Below are 14,182 nucleotides of genomic sequence, written 5' to 3' on the forward strand. Positions count from 1 at the left end.
TTTGGGTCATTTAGTAGATAAATAAAAAACATATATTAAATACGTAAAAAATTGTCATAATAAAAAAGTTTTTGAAGTAAAGTTAGGCTAGTCGCTAGTCTCTAAAGCCTCGGTATACCATTGTTCTGGATATTCTCTAAATCTAAGTTTAAACGAAGCGTAGGTACATTTATTTGTTGCGGCAGCAATGGTTTTATTACCGCCAGTTTACACCGTGATGTTAAATAACAAAAAAACATATTGTTCGTAAAAAGTTTATGAGTTATACAATTTATTTATTTATTTTTTAAAATTACTTGTTTCTGTTAAAAAACAAATGAATAAAAGTGTATTCAGGAAAATAATAGATACCTTATGTTGTATGTATGTGTAATGATTTTATTGTTTAAAGTTTAAACATTACTAAAAAACCAAATAAAAAAATATATATGATGACTTCGTCAATATATGGGAGCAACTGGTACGTTTCCCGCTCGGGATGGATATTTGTATTTGTAAAAATATTTCTTTATAGTTTGGATGTCTGCCCTTGTGGGTCTTCCCACCATGCCTCGGACACCACGTTAAGCTATCGGTTCCATAAGTTATCATAATTATATACTTGATAGCGGTCGTTACTCGTAGTAGAGAACATATCCGCCAACCCGCAGTGGAACTGCGTGTTGGATTAAGCTCTAATCCTTCTCCTACATGAAGAAAGAGGCCTATACCCAGCAGTGGTATTATTTAGACTGGATCGGATGCAACGGACATGACGTGATCAATGATGAAGCATTAGTGCGCAGACGTCAACGTATATGGTTGCCGGACGACCATATACGTTTTACAAATGTTCGAATCAAATGTAAAATTTAATAAGAATTGGAATTGAAATAATAATAGTAAAAGGGCTCTGAAGTAAAGCAATTTCAATGTATTATTTAGTAATGTCTGTTCTTGATTCCAAATCTTACAATATTATACATATTTACAATTCACAACCTAAGAACTAAATACATATTTAATTGCGTTTAAATGATCCCTAAATTATAATAAATATGAATATAGTTTTATAGTAAATAATGCCTTAGAGGCGAGTTAATTTTAATTTGTTAAAAAACAAAAATGTTAAATTGTTTTACTATCAAATGTGGTTGTACATTCTTTGGTCATATATATGCACATACGGTGTATATATACTAGAGATGCCACGAATATTCGGCAATTATTCGGTATTCGGCTATTCGGCCTCTTTTTTTCGCTATTCGGTATTCGGCCGAATATGGTTAACCATTTGGCCGAATACCGAATAGCAATTTTTTTATTACTAACTAACTGTTTTTCCGCGACTTCGCGTAAATTATAGCCCATGTCCTTTCTAAGGCTCTAGAGTATTTGTGTACCAAATTTCATTTAAATCGGTTCAGCAATTTGGGCGTGAAATCATGATAAACAGATTTACTTCCTTATTTATGATAAAATACAGTAAATATTACCAAATAAATTATGAAAAAACTCAAAATATTACTCACAAAGATATTTATTTAACCAAAAAAAACTAACAAATTAATATTTAAAATCTACCAGTGGTAAGAAACAAACACAACAAACAAACTGCCAGTTTATTTGTCTTCACTATAAATTGCATAATAGTTCCAAATAGGCGATTTCTTATTAAATTGATTCATTTTGCTTTTTTCGAACAAACGGTGATATTTCTTATGGTAATCAATCAAAGTTAATGTTATATTTTAGTATACAGTACGTACGATGCACTAACGATCAACAAATTAAGCAGGTTGTGTCACGACCGTGACCTAATCACAATCACAAATGAAATTATGAAACAAAACCGCCCGCGCCTACCAAACGTATTAGGTACTTCAGCGATGCAAGTTTAAACTCGTACGGTGACGAGTTGTGTTTTGTCGCCCACGAAAAGTACTAAGTGTGGCCGAATATTCGGTTGCCGAATGTTCGGCGCTTCGGCCAAGAGCCTCGCCGAACATTCGGTATTCGGTATTCGGCCAAATTACTATCTGTGGCATCTCTAATATATACATTCTTTACAATTAATATTTACTTTTTTTTTCTTTTTTTTTTTATGTCACTAGGTCGGCAAACAAGCGTACGGCTCACGTGATGGTAAGCGATTACCGTAGCTTATAGACGCCTGCAACACCAGAAGCATCGCAAGCGCGTTACCGACCCAATCCCCAATCCCCCCAGGAGCTCTGGTCACCTTACTCACCAACAGGAACACAATACTGCTTGAAAACAGTATTATTTTGCTGTGATCTTCTGTAAGGTCGAGGTACTACCCCAGTCGGGCTGCTCCATATTTTGAGCAGGAAATTCCTGCTGTGCCCTACCTCAGTTAAAACTGAGTTTGAACTGTTTACTTATAACTTTTCACTTTAATAATCCTAGTTTTAATTTTCGTACAAAAAAAAACCGAAACTTCCCGTACCGGGAATCGAACCCGAGCCTCCTGGGTGAAAGCCAGGTATCCTAGCCACTAGACCATACGGGAGACAGAAAGAGTCTCAAAATTTACAATCTAATAACACTCAGTACTAGATTATCGCGTTTTATAATATAACTAGTGACCCGACCCGGCTTCGCGAGGGTACTGCTGATACAAAATATAAAATAAATATACTATATAATATATGCACAAAAAAAGTATTTATTTACGACATCACGGTAGAAACCTCTAAAACTATCAGTGTTCCTCTACTATATTATGCATGTTATTATACAAATAAACCTTCCTATGGAATAACACCAGAAAAATACATACAGCCCTAAATTTTCACCCTTCTACCACCAACCATTATTTTGCCGTTTAGTGGCAAGACAGCGTTTGCCGGGTCAGCTAATTTTATTTTAATATTCTAAAATTCGGTAATCGTTGTGTGTCCCGTATGGTCTAGTGGCTAGGATACCTGGCTTTCACCCAGGAGGCTCGGGTTCGATTCCCGGTACGGGAAAATATATATTTTTTTAATTTTTATATGAATCGAATTAAAAAAATAGATTTTAGAAAGTGAAATCGCATAAGTAAAATTAATACGAAATATCTATTATTTGAATCATTGGGTTGATTGTTGATCTCTCTCTTAGTTGATTAAAGTTGAGTTGTTGTATGATAATGATTAATCATTTATTACACAACACAACTTAGCCTAGACGGTCTCGACGTTAAGTTTTCCTTTTTGTGTTTCGGTTTTCTGAAAGGAATGCCTAAATAGTATAAACTCTGTCCATTGTACCTCATGATTTAAAAAATTTAATGTTTCGGTAACCCCTAAAGATAATTAATAAAATTATCTAATTTAAGAGCAATGTCACATAACTGATATTTAAAGATGCTCAAAATGTGCGCTTATAGTATATTTTAGCACATTTTAGTTTATAGTATATTATAGTAGAAATAATATATAATATCTTTGATAACAATAAAACTAATTTGGAAACTTATTCAGGAATAGCTGTGCCCGCGGTTTCACACGCGTAAAATTAAAAAATATTTCCTCCTAAATAACTCCTCGTTAAATAGGCTATCTAACACTGAAAGAATTTTTCAAATTGGACCAATAGTTCCTGGGATTAGCGCGTTCAAAAAACAAACAAACTAATTCTTCAGCTTTATAATATTTGTATAGACTTTAATTAAAAGTTATTTAATATTAAGTATTTTAGTTTTATATTTTAAATACGTATTTCTATCGCACGTTTATCTTTTTCCGTATCCAGATATTTTTCTCTGAGGTTTCGCATAAATTATTAAATTTGGCACAGTCCAAATGCGCATTACACAAACATGTACCCACATGCCTGGAGTAAATAAGTTTTGTGTATTTTAAAAAGTTACTTTTGATCTCAGTTTGTCTTCATAACTGCATTTTCTGTTCGTAATATTTTGTTACAATTTATATGATTCACATACGCTACTTATTCTAATAAAATTTTAAATTTCACATAAAAATAAAATTCTTCGCGGACGAATTTGTGAGCACAGTTAGTCTAACAATAAGTCTTTACTTACGATTCTATAGTTCTACAAAACATACCTTAATTTTCTCTACTTGGATATCGTTTCCGTAGTGTAGCGGTTATCACGTGTGCTTCACACGCACAAGGTCCCCGATTCGATCCCGGGCGGAAACATATTTTTACAATAAAATATGTGTGTTTTTCAATTACTAAGAAGTACTATATTACGAGTATTACTATTTCAAAAGCAGCCTGCAAATACATTTGCATTTAGGACCAATTTTTTTTTTTTTTTTTTAAATTTGAAATTATTAATAAAAGATTTTTCTCATAACAATTTATGTAAACCATATTGTAAACCAAACAACTACAAAGTTTCTTGAAGTATCATATCAGATTGACACAAAAAAAACTTTATAGATCTTCAAGAAATCTTTCTTTTCTACGAAAATACATAATATAACTCCTATATATTGACAGTACACATGGCTGACATTTTACTGATTTTTGTTTTGAAGGAATGACGATATGACATGATTCCAGAACATTAGCAACTTGCCAGATATATGTATCTTATTTCTCATATTGTGTCACTCAAATTTGGCAAATAAGATACTAAGAATTACAATGTGAGATATATTATTATTATTTTTTATTTCAACGGTTCAAAATTATGCGCGACAAAAAATCGTTGACAATGAAATGCTGGGGTCGCACGTCGACACCGTGGTTTTCCTGTAATATAATTTATTGCCACCCATTTGGAACTAGAGTTGTCGGTTGAATAGTCCCTACTTAAATAAAGGATAACGTATATACGTTGGGTCGCTACCCATGACGGTTTTTTTTTGCATCCTTAAAGTCTCTTTACGAAGTAAGTAAGACATGAGATATTTTTAATTTATATTGTAGTTCGAAAATTATGAGATCGGGGTAACTTTGATTGACTTTGACAATCAAATCGCAAAATTATTTTTTATTTTTTACGTTGTCCACATTTAGTGCGTAACATTATATTTACAAAATTTGTTTACTTAAGAAACTGCTTAAATGAACTCTCTCCAAAAAAGAAACTTTTAAACGAAGTTTATGTCAAAAACTTTGCTAAGAGTTCGGCGCGCAATTTTTGTATTTTTTTCCGTGGTAAACTTTTTTGATAACTCGACAATTTTGCTACTATCAAGATATGTAAAAATATAATACACCCTTTCATATTTCCTACGTGACATTAGCGAAATCATCTGTACTTATTTGGCACTATTGAAAGCCATTTACCCTAAAGAGGAAGAAGCAGAACCTTTAATATGTCTATTTTAAAATCTCATCTGTGTCAAAGCTACCCATAAAGGGGTTGTATCTTTGACACACAACAAAATTGCCATTTTTTTATACATTTAATGTTTTTTTTTTTTACGTTAAATAACTTGAGAGTAGGAAAACCAACCTGAGAGCACATATTAAGTTAACTCTTGTGTCTCATATTTAACATTGTCAAAGTTAGGTTAAAAAAAATATAGTAATGATCTGTCAAAGTTACCCCGATTGACTGTGCACGCAACAGACAATTTTTATCAATGAAGATTAACAGCCATTATCATTAAGCTATCTGTCTCTGTGGTTACGGCATTAAGAATATAGCCACCCCCTCTCTTCCCGTGGGTGTCGTAAGAGGCGACTAAGGGATAACACAGTTCCACTACAATCTTGGAACTTAAAAAGCCGTCCGATGGCGGATAACCATCTAACTTCTAGGTTTGAAATACACAGACCGAAGACGGGCAGCAGCGTCTTCGGTGCGACAAAGCCAGCCATGCGGTCACCATCCCGCCTGCCCAGCGTGGTGACTATGGACAAAACACGTGAGTTCACTCCATTTTTGGCGCGAACTTGTGGACGCCTATGTCCAGCAGTGGACTGTATTAGACTGAAGTGATGATGATGATAATAATCTGTCTCTGGCTTACGTCAAAATTTCATCTCCAGTAAGTAAATTCAGAGATAGAATATTAAAACTGGGCGTAAAACACTCATAGTCTATATAGATATAAATTGTCTGTGGTTCGAAATCAATATATCCAATCAAAGCAACAGTACAATATTAAATGTCTCTGTAAATACATCTGTGACGCAAATTGAGCGGTAATTCTCTACGTGATTCGTTCTCGATTCAGAGTTATAAGAATTATTACGAATAAATTTAGAGAGTATAATTAATGTATTAATGTAATTAGTAGAGACCAATATTGTAAAACCTCAAGTTTGTTTGGTTGAATACGCTAAATTTATTTGAAAAAAAAAAAATCGAGAAAGTAATGCTTCTCATTGAAAAATCCTTTGTTCTTGGATAGCCCATTAGTCCAGGCTGTAGGCTATATGCATATACATCTAGTATTCTACATATTCTCAACTTACATTAAAAAATTGCATCTATTATTAAATATTAATGTTTTAGAATACAACCAGTTAGCACATAAGAATGTGCAATCATACATCGCTTTCTCGAAAAATTAAACAGAATACAATGAAATTTAATTATTCGAATGAAAATATAAAACTTTTATAAATCTAGCGCTCAAAAAACCGTACTTTTATTTGTAGTGGCATCAGTGAATTTATTATTGGCCCTTTGTGCACCGCAAAATTTCAACGATGCCAATGTAAACATCTGAACAATAAAATCACTTTCACAATTAACTATATACACACGCGTTTATCTCGTCCTAAAGTAGGCTCCTTAACGCCTATGTTATAAGTAATAGCTGACATAGATACTGATTGTTTTAAAGTAACTTTTTTCAATTAACTTTTATATATACCTTCAAGATGAAAACACGTAAGCAGAAAAAGAGGAAAGCGGGGCCAACTACTTCAAAGGACTAGTCATATTATTATTTTTTTAAATATATCAATAGGTCGGCAAACAAGCGTACAACTTACCTGATGGCAAGAGATTCCCGTAGCTTAGAGACGCCTGCAACACCAGAAGCATCGCAAGCACGTTGCCGAACCAATCCCCAATCCCCCCTCCAGGAGCTCTGGTCACCTTACTCACCAACAGGAACACAATACTGCTTGACAACAGTATTATTTAGCTGTGATCTTCTGTAAGGTCGAGTTACTACCCCAGTCGGGCTGCTCCATATTTTGAGTAGGAAATCTCTGCTGTGCCCTACCTCAATTGTTTCAATTAAAGCTTTAAATGTAGTGTACACTTTAAAAAATATATTTTTAAAGGCCCTTTTAAGTTATTTGGCGAATGATGTATGGTATGTAAGGATTGCAATAATGACCATTTATTTATTACACATTACTGATATTTGTTTTGTTTTTGTATTAACAATTAAACACTAACTATTTCTAAGACATTTAACTATTAATTGAGGCTGTAGTCGCAATCCCAGGGAATAATCTCCTTCGTACCTTATCCATTGTACGTGACATTGGCAAAGTCATTCATATGTGCTACTTTGGCACTTTTTGAAGGCGTTATTTCAAGTGAATGAATACCAATATCTACATATGTACATTATGTAGCCGCTCATTAATGGTCTTGTATGGCATTACGAAACGGTCGACTATAAGCACCGCTAAAAGACAAAGAGCTTATATATCACTTCGCGTGGACACCTTAACTTTGGGCGTGCGATAATAAAAGCTAAACGCGTATTACTACGTGCCAAAATATTGTATTTTTTATATTTTATTTATAACGCACGAGCCAGATTAGTTTGCAAGCTTCTATGATTAGGGTGGGCTCGAAGATTATTATTAGGCCTCTGCATCATCATATGTTTGTATGTATATAATACTAACTAAACTTGTTGTGTATCTTTATGGTTTGGTTACGTTTGTGTTCAACAAATTATTTTCTACTTGCTATACTTAGCTTCGTTTCAAATCGCACATTTTAACTTTCATCTTCTCTTCCAAAAGAAACGTTGTTTTTTTTTTGGAGTTTTCTCCTTAAGAATTGATTTGTAGATAAGGCCCCCGGTACGAAAAAATATGAGGAATAAAATCTACTGAACGAATGACCTCGTTACCTTTCTTGTAACGCCGTCTATCAGCCTGATAATCTATTGTGCCTATTCGGGAGTCAATCTGATGGATTAAACTCCAGTTGTGCGTCGGAGCTGACACACACACTTTTTTCGAGTTCAGTATTGGTTACGGAGTACCCTCGAAAATTCCAGGTTGCCATATACCGAATTGTAACTATTACAGTTTTATTACAATGATAGTAGATGATTTGAGTTTTTTTCAACACAACAACAACAGTAGTTGTTCATTAATGCGTAAAATAATCATAACTGTCATATTTTATAACCCATATCTGCTAACTATCTAACACGAAATAAATGTAATTTAATCTCTCACAAATTTTTAACACTAACAAAAAGTAAACTAATAAATTCTCTAGTTTTATTGTGTTAAAATCACAAAATATCTTTTTCTGAAACAAATAAGTGTGACTAAACAATTTCAATTTTATTATTTTTAATTTAATATGTTACACGCGTTTACTATGGGTGGAAGTGTGAACAGCTGTTGGATTATTCATTGTGGTACTAATAATATCCTCTAATATTCCCCCTATTAAATTTACAAAAACTAATACCAGTATAAATTGTAAAATAAAAAATTTATGATGATACGGTCACTCGGGATAACTTTGATTGACCAGGTAACTTTGACAGTCAAATAGCAAAATTATTTTTTATTTTTTACGTTGTCTACATTTAGTGCGTAACATTATATTTACAAAATTTGTTTACTTAACAAACTGCATAAATAAACTCTCTACAAAAAAAGAAGCTTTTAAACGAAGTTTATGACAAAAACTTTGCTAAAAGTTCGGCGCCCAATTTTTGTATTTTTTTCAGTGGTAAACGTTTTTGATAACTCGACAGTTTTGCTACTATCAAGAATTGTAAAAATATAATACACCCTTTAATATTTTCTGCGTGACATTGACGAAATCATCTGGACTCATTTGGCACTATTGAAAGCCATTAACGCTAAAGAAGAAGAAGGAGAACCTTTAATATGTCTATTTTAAATCTCATCTGTGTCAAAGTTACCCATAAAGAGGTTGTAACTTTGACACAGAAAAAAATTGCCATTTTTTGATACATTTAATGATTTTATAGACGTTAAATAACTTGAGAGTAGGAAAACCAACCTGAGAGCACATATTAAGTTAACTCTTGTGTCTTATATTTAACATTGTCAAAGTTAAGTAAAAAAATATAGTAATGATCTGTCAAAGTTACCCCGACTGACTGTAATTTAAACCGTAAATTCACATGCACATGGAAAACAAGAAGTATCTTGCACTAAAACTGAAAAAGCCCGATTCGGGCAGCACCTCAACCTTACACGACTAAATACCACTGCTTTCAAACAATTTTCTGGTCCTGTGGTGAGCAAGAAGCCAACCTGGAATGGGTTGGGGATGAGGTCGGTAACGAGCTGGTAATACTTGTAGTATTGCTGACAACTGTTAGCTACGATACCCGTTTACCATCTGTAAGTTTGTTTACGAACTTTGAAATAAAAATGGTACATATCCACCCATGACTGTAGCGCGTACAATAGTGGCGAAACATCGGCAACTCAAAATGATCAACAACAAACATTAATGACTAAAACTTTACTACAATTTAAAACTTTGACAAAATATAAAATAAAAATATAATTTATTGTTTGCCACAAATAATTTATAATATTTATAAATAATACAACAAGACATCATTACCGTTTAAATACATTTAGATTAGGGGAATGATCTCAATTTTTCAATCCTACTTTACCCTGAAATAACCTGGTGTTAAAATTCGAAATTTTAACTTCACGTAACATACGTGCGCATTGCGACTTTGCCAAATTTCAATCATTTACAACGTCCGTCAAAAATTACTGCAACGTATGCTGGACAGACTTCGTGTTGACGTGTTACTGCAAATTTTTACTGTAATAATTGTAACATACACGGTTAATATAGCGACAAAAGTTTTCCTCAACTTTTGTTATTAATCTAGTTAATTCGTTTTGCAAACATATATTAAAAGTGAATCGATGTTTGTTAAAAATTCTCTTGTTTTGTTTAATATTATTTTCTCCTTGACCCTTAAAAGAGACAAAGACTTTAAGAAGGATAAATTTTGCTTTCTCTTTGCTTAAAGTTAGTTCGACTACAATTTTCTCCGTCAAACTTTCTATAACCCTTTCATTTCTATCGCACCTCGTATTTATTACTAAAAGTAAAAAGTTTACTTTCAGACCGCAACGTGCCAAAAGCTCTACATCATAGAATTATAATAAGACTGATATTTGGAGAAAAGCCGTGTTACCAGATGTCGGCTACGTGATATTTCTCCTTAACGCTTTCTCTTGGAAAATAGCTCAGCGATATACACGTTGCAATGGACTGTGGTGTTATTTATTAGAAGATTTTTCAAGAATAGGTCGCTTAGTTTTTACTAAGCTATTATATTTGTCTGATATTTTTTTTAATATTAATATCGAAAATAATCACAAATTTAATGCAATAGATTTATCGAAGTAAGTAGAATTTTTTTTTGCTGTGCTCAGCAAAAAATCTCCAGCTCAAAATTTGGGCCAACCCGACTGGGAAAGTGCCTCGATCTTACAGAAAATCTTATTAAAATTATATCACAGCTAAGTAACATTGCTCTCAAGTAGTCTTGTGTTCTTGTGGTGAATAAATCACTGCTTATTTGCGCCTTATATTAATTATTTAAGCTGCAAACGGCACAGATATATTTTTTCTTTGTATTCAGGTATACTCATGGGTCATATTGTTCTTAAAGTTAAGAGCTAAATCACTACATAGTATAAAACAAAGTCGCTTCCCGCTGTCTGTATGCTTAGATCTTTAAAACTACGCAACTGATTTTTGTGCGGTTTTCTTTAGTAAATAGAGTGATTCCAGAGGAAGGTTTATATGTATGATACGTGCATAATATAGTAGAGGAACACTGATAGTTTTTCAACGAAGCTGGGGCGGTTCGTTAGTAAATTAATAAAATGTAGTAAGCATGTATATAGGTGTTTGATGGGAGCCCTAGCCGAAAACTTAAGCGTTCCGTATTCTCGTATTCATCACCATCAATCACTTCAGCCTATCGCTGTCCAATGCTGGACATAGGCCTCCACAAATTCGCGCCAAAAATGGCGTGAACTCATGTGTGTTGCTCATAGCCACCCCGCTGGGCAGGCGGGTTAGTGACCGCAGGGCTGGCTTTGTCGCACCGAAGACGCTGCTGCCCGTCTTCGGCCTGTGTATGTTAAAACCAGCAGTTGGATGGTTATCCCGCCATCGGTCGGCTTTTCAAATTCCAAAGTGGTAGTAGAACTGTGTTATCCCTTAGTCGCCTCTTACGACAGCGACGTGAAGAGAGGGACTGGCTATATTCTTTACTGCCGTACCCACACAGCTTATTCGAATAACAATAGCAATAAAATAATTATGTATTTTGAGGTTAACCGAAGAAAAGTCGCACGCAAGCGAAACTCCATTTAGTTCTACGATGTATGCAACTCTGTCACGACATCGAGTCAAAATTAAAGGTATGTAAGTACAATTCATAATAAATGTTACGAATATAATAAATTGTAAAATTTTTAAATATAAGCATCAACTTAAAAATAAAATCAGAAATTACTTTACAGTTCACAGTCAACGTCACAAAGGGCAGCTGACAGGCTGATATCTTCCAGTTCAAAGGATTACTCTTTAGCTTTCGTTAAAATTAAACTTTTGGCAAAAAAATAATTGGCTTCGTCAATCTTCGTCGAATTTAAACATTTATAAAAAATTGGTCTGATGAACATAATGATCATTTTATACTTAGTTTCATGCAGATGTTTTACAAAAATTAAAATATACTTTTTAATTAGTACCTACGTTTAACATTAATATATATTATAGGTATGTATGTATGTATGTATGTATATGTGTATGTATGTATGCAAATTTGGATCTGTTTATGTATGTTTATATGTTGATGGTATATATATATATATGAATTATTTGCTCATATATATACTAAGCCACTAACGTTACTTTCTATTTCCTCCCTTTTTCTTCTTTATCTGAATTTTACTAATACTCGATTTTGCACACCTACAAACGTCAGTTCTTGTACGTCCTAAGGTTGGCTGGTAGAGAATACTTCTAGCATTAAACCCGCCTTTTGTACCATTATTTATTGTATTGTGCAATAAAGTATTAATAAATAATATTGTGATGTGACTTAATAATGATGGTAACAAATGAATGTTTTTTTCCCTTGTAAGTCTTCTTATATTGTAAATTGTAATTACTGTTGTCGCATATTTGTCAGCATGGATATTGAATTCTAACCTCTCTCAACCAGCGCAGAAACGAGTTTTTGGTTTTTCTTGGTGACAGAAGTAGGCACAGAGGCGAGGTAGGTATAATATTTTCATGTAACGATTGATCAGCCTTTCACGCTAAAACTTTCACTCGTGGGCCTTACTTCGATTCGGTCCTCTGTAAATATTCGGTATCAAGATTGAACCTTTATATATTTTATAATTAGTTGCAGTGTAAACGTACACTGAGTGTTTATAATTTCATTCATTTGTGTTCATGGTTCAATTCAGTGCGAATAAATGTTTTTACTTGTGTATAAATTTTCTGTCATACTTTTCAGAGAACGAAGAAAACTTAAAAATATATATAAAAAATATCCATTAACTAGCTTCTCTCCCGCAACTTCACCTGCATGGATTACACGATTTTGACTTTACCGGTTTCGCCCTTTAAAATATACCCTTTTTCAGTCACTAATAACTTGACATTCTACTTGTCAAAGTATTATTAAAATTGATCCAGTTGTTTTTGATTTTATCCTATACAAATACATCAAAATAAAATCTTTAGCTCTATGTGATTCTTGAACCTAGTTTCGAAACAATTATTTTGCTTCTACGAGTATCAATAAAAAAATTCCGAAAGATTACGATTTTGTAAAAGTGTTGAATAAGAAAAACCAGCGGCGAACGGTAGGAAAATCGAGGAATAATCGTTATTTTCGCGAAGAAAGCGCAAAGCATGATTTTGACGCATAATTAGACTAAGTACCTGGGTGACCGAGCTTAGCTCGCTATTTTTAGTAAATCGTGTTTTTTGGAAATCATGTTTAAGTACGAATTACATATTTATAAAATATGAATAGTATTTTTTTTACCGACACTAATAAAAAATATAAATAAACATAAAAAAAATTTAAAAAAAAATATTTAAAAAATAATAATGATAAAATATGTATAATATTTTTCAATTTTACCGACATAATAATAAAAAATAAGAGCTGATTATTTAAATAAAAAATAATGAGTGCAATTAAAAAATAATAACAATAATCGATCTGGAAATTTGAGGATTTGAATCTTGGTCTTTTCTGTCGATCGCGACCGGCCGATTTCACCTCAGCTATTACAACTTTATTGACAAGTGCGAAATTTACCTTCGTATTCTAACAATATTGTAGCCATTTTTTCACTGTCTAAAAACTGGGATAAAACGACATTTTCTAAAAATGAATCCTAGCTAGATTTATTTATCTCCCCCGAAATTCCCTGCATACTAAATTTCATAGAATTCCTCGTATGTAGTATGTATGTAGGATTACATAAAAACAAAATAGTAGTAAAAACAAAGTAGTAGTACTAGTATTACATAAAAACAAAAATGATTCTGAAGAATGGCTTGAACGGTAGCCGTGGTACTAATACTGAAGGCTTATTAAATTTTGAGTAGTAATAAAACATGTAATAAAATATTGACTACATTTTTTATCTTCTGAATGTATAAAACCTGCATTCGACATTTTATCACCGTACGAAATTGTAAAGTGACTGTCAATGAAATGTTATTATCGAGCATCTACGAAAAAAAATTACGTCTTTGTTTTAAAACAGTCTTTGATGTGTGAAAATTTAAATTTTCCATACAAAAGCATATGACTTTTTTCATTAATAACAATTTCATCGTAACACATAACATCTACGCAACATATATACGTTTCAGGATTCTTTATAAAACTAACATGAGTGGTTTCGTCCTTATAGATTAAATAACAACATATGAAAACTAATTTTCGTGCATTGTACCTTCTTGAACTAGTCCTAATTTTTTTTCCATAATACTAAA

The 14,182-nt window shown here is 32.8% G+C and overlaps 3 non-coding genes across 3 annotated transcripts; 2 read left to right on the forward strand and 1 right to left on the reverse strand.

The window, feature by feature from the left end:
* Nucleotides 1-2,440: 2,440 nt before the first annotated feature.
* On the reverse strand, nucleotides 2,441-2,512 carry Trnae-uuc. Its single transcript has one exon. It is a non-coding gene; the product is annotated as a tRNA-Glu (tRNA).
* A 388-nt stretch (nucleotides 2,513-2,900) lies between these two features.
* On the forward strand, nucleotides 2,901-2,972 carry Trnae-uuc. The gene has a single exon. It is a non-coding gene; the product is annotated as a tRNA-Glu (tRNA).
* A 1,107-nt stretch (nucleotides 2,973-4,079) lies between these two features.
* On the forward strand, nucleotides 4,080-4,152 carry Trnav-cac. The gene has a single exon. It is a non-coding gene; the product is annotated as a tRNA-Val (tRNA).
* Nucleotides 4,153-14,182: the final 10,030 nt, after the last annotated feature.

This window comes from Melitaea cinxia, chromosome 7 (genome assembly GCF_905220565.1).
Source record: "Melitaea cinxia chromosome 7, ilMelCinx1.1, whole genome shotgun sequence".
Classification (NCBI taxonomy): domain Eukaryota; kingdom Metazoa; phylum Arthropoda; class Insecta; order Lepidoptera; family Nymphalidae; genus Melitaea; species Melitaea cinxia.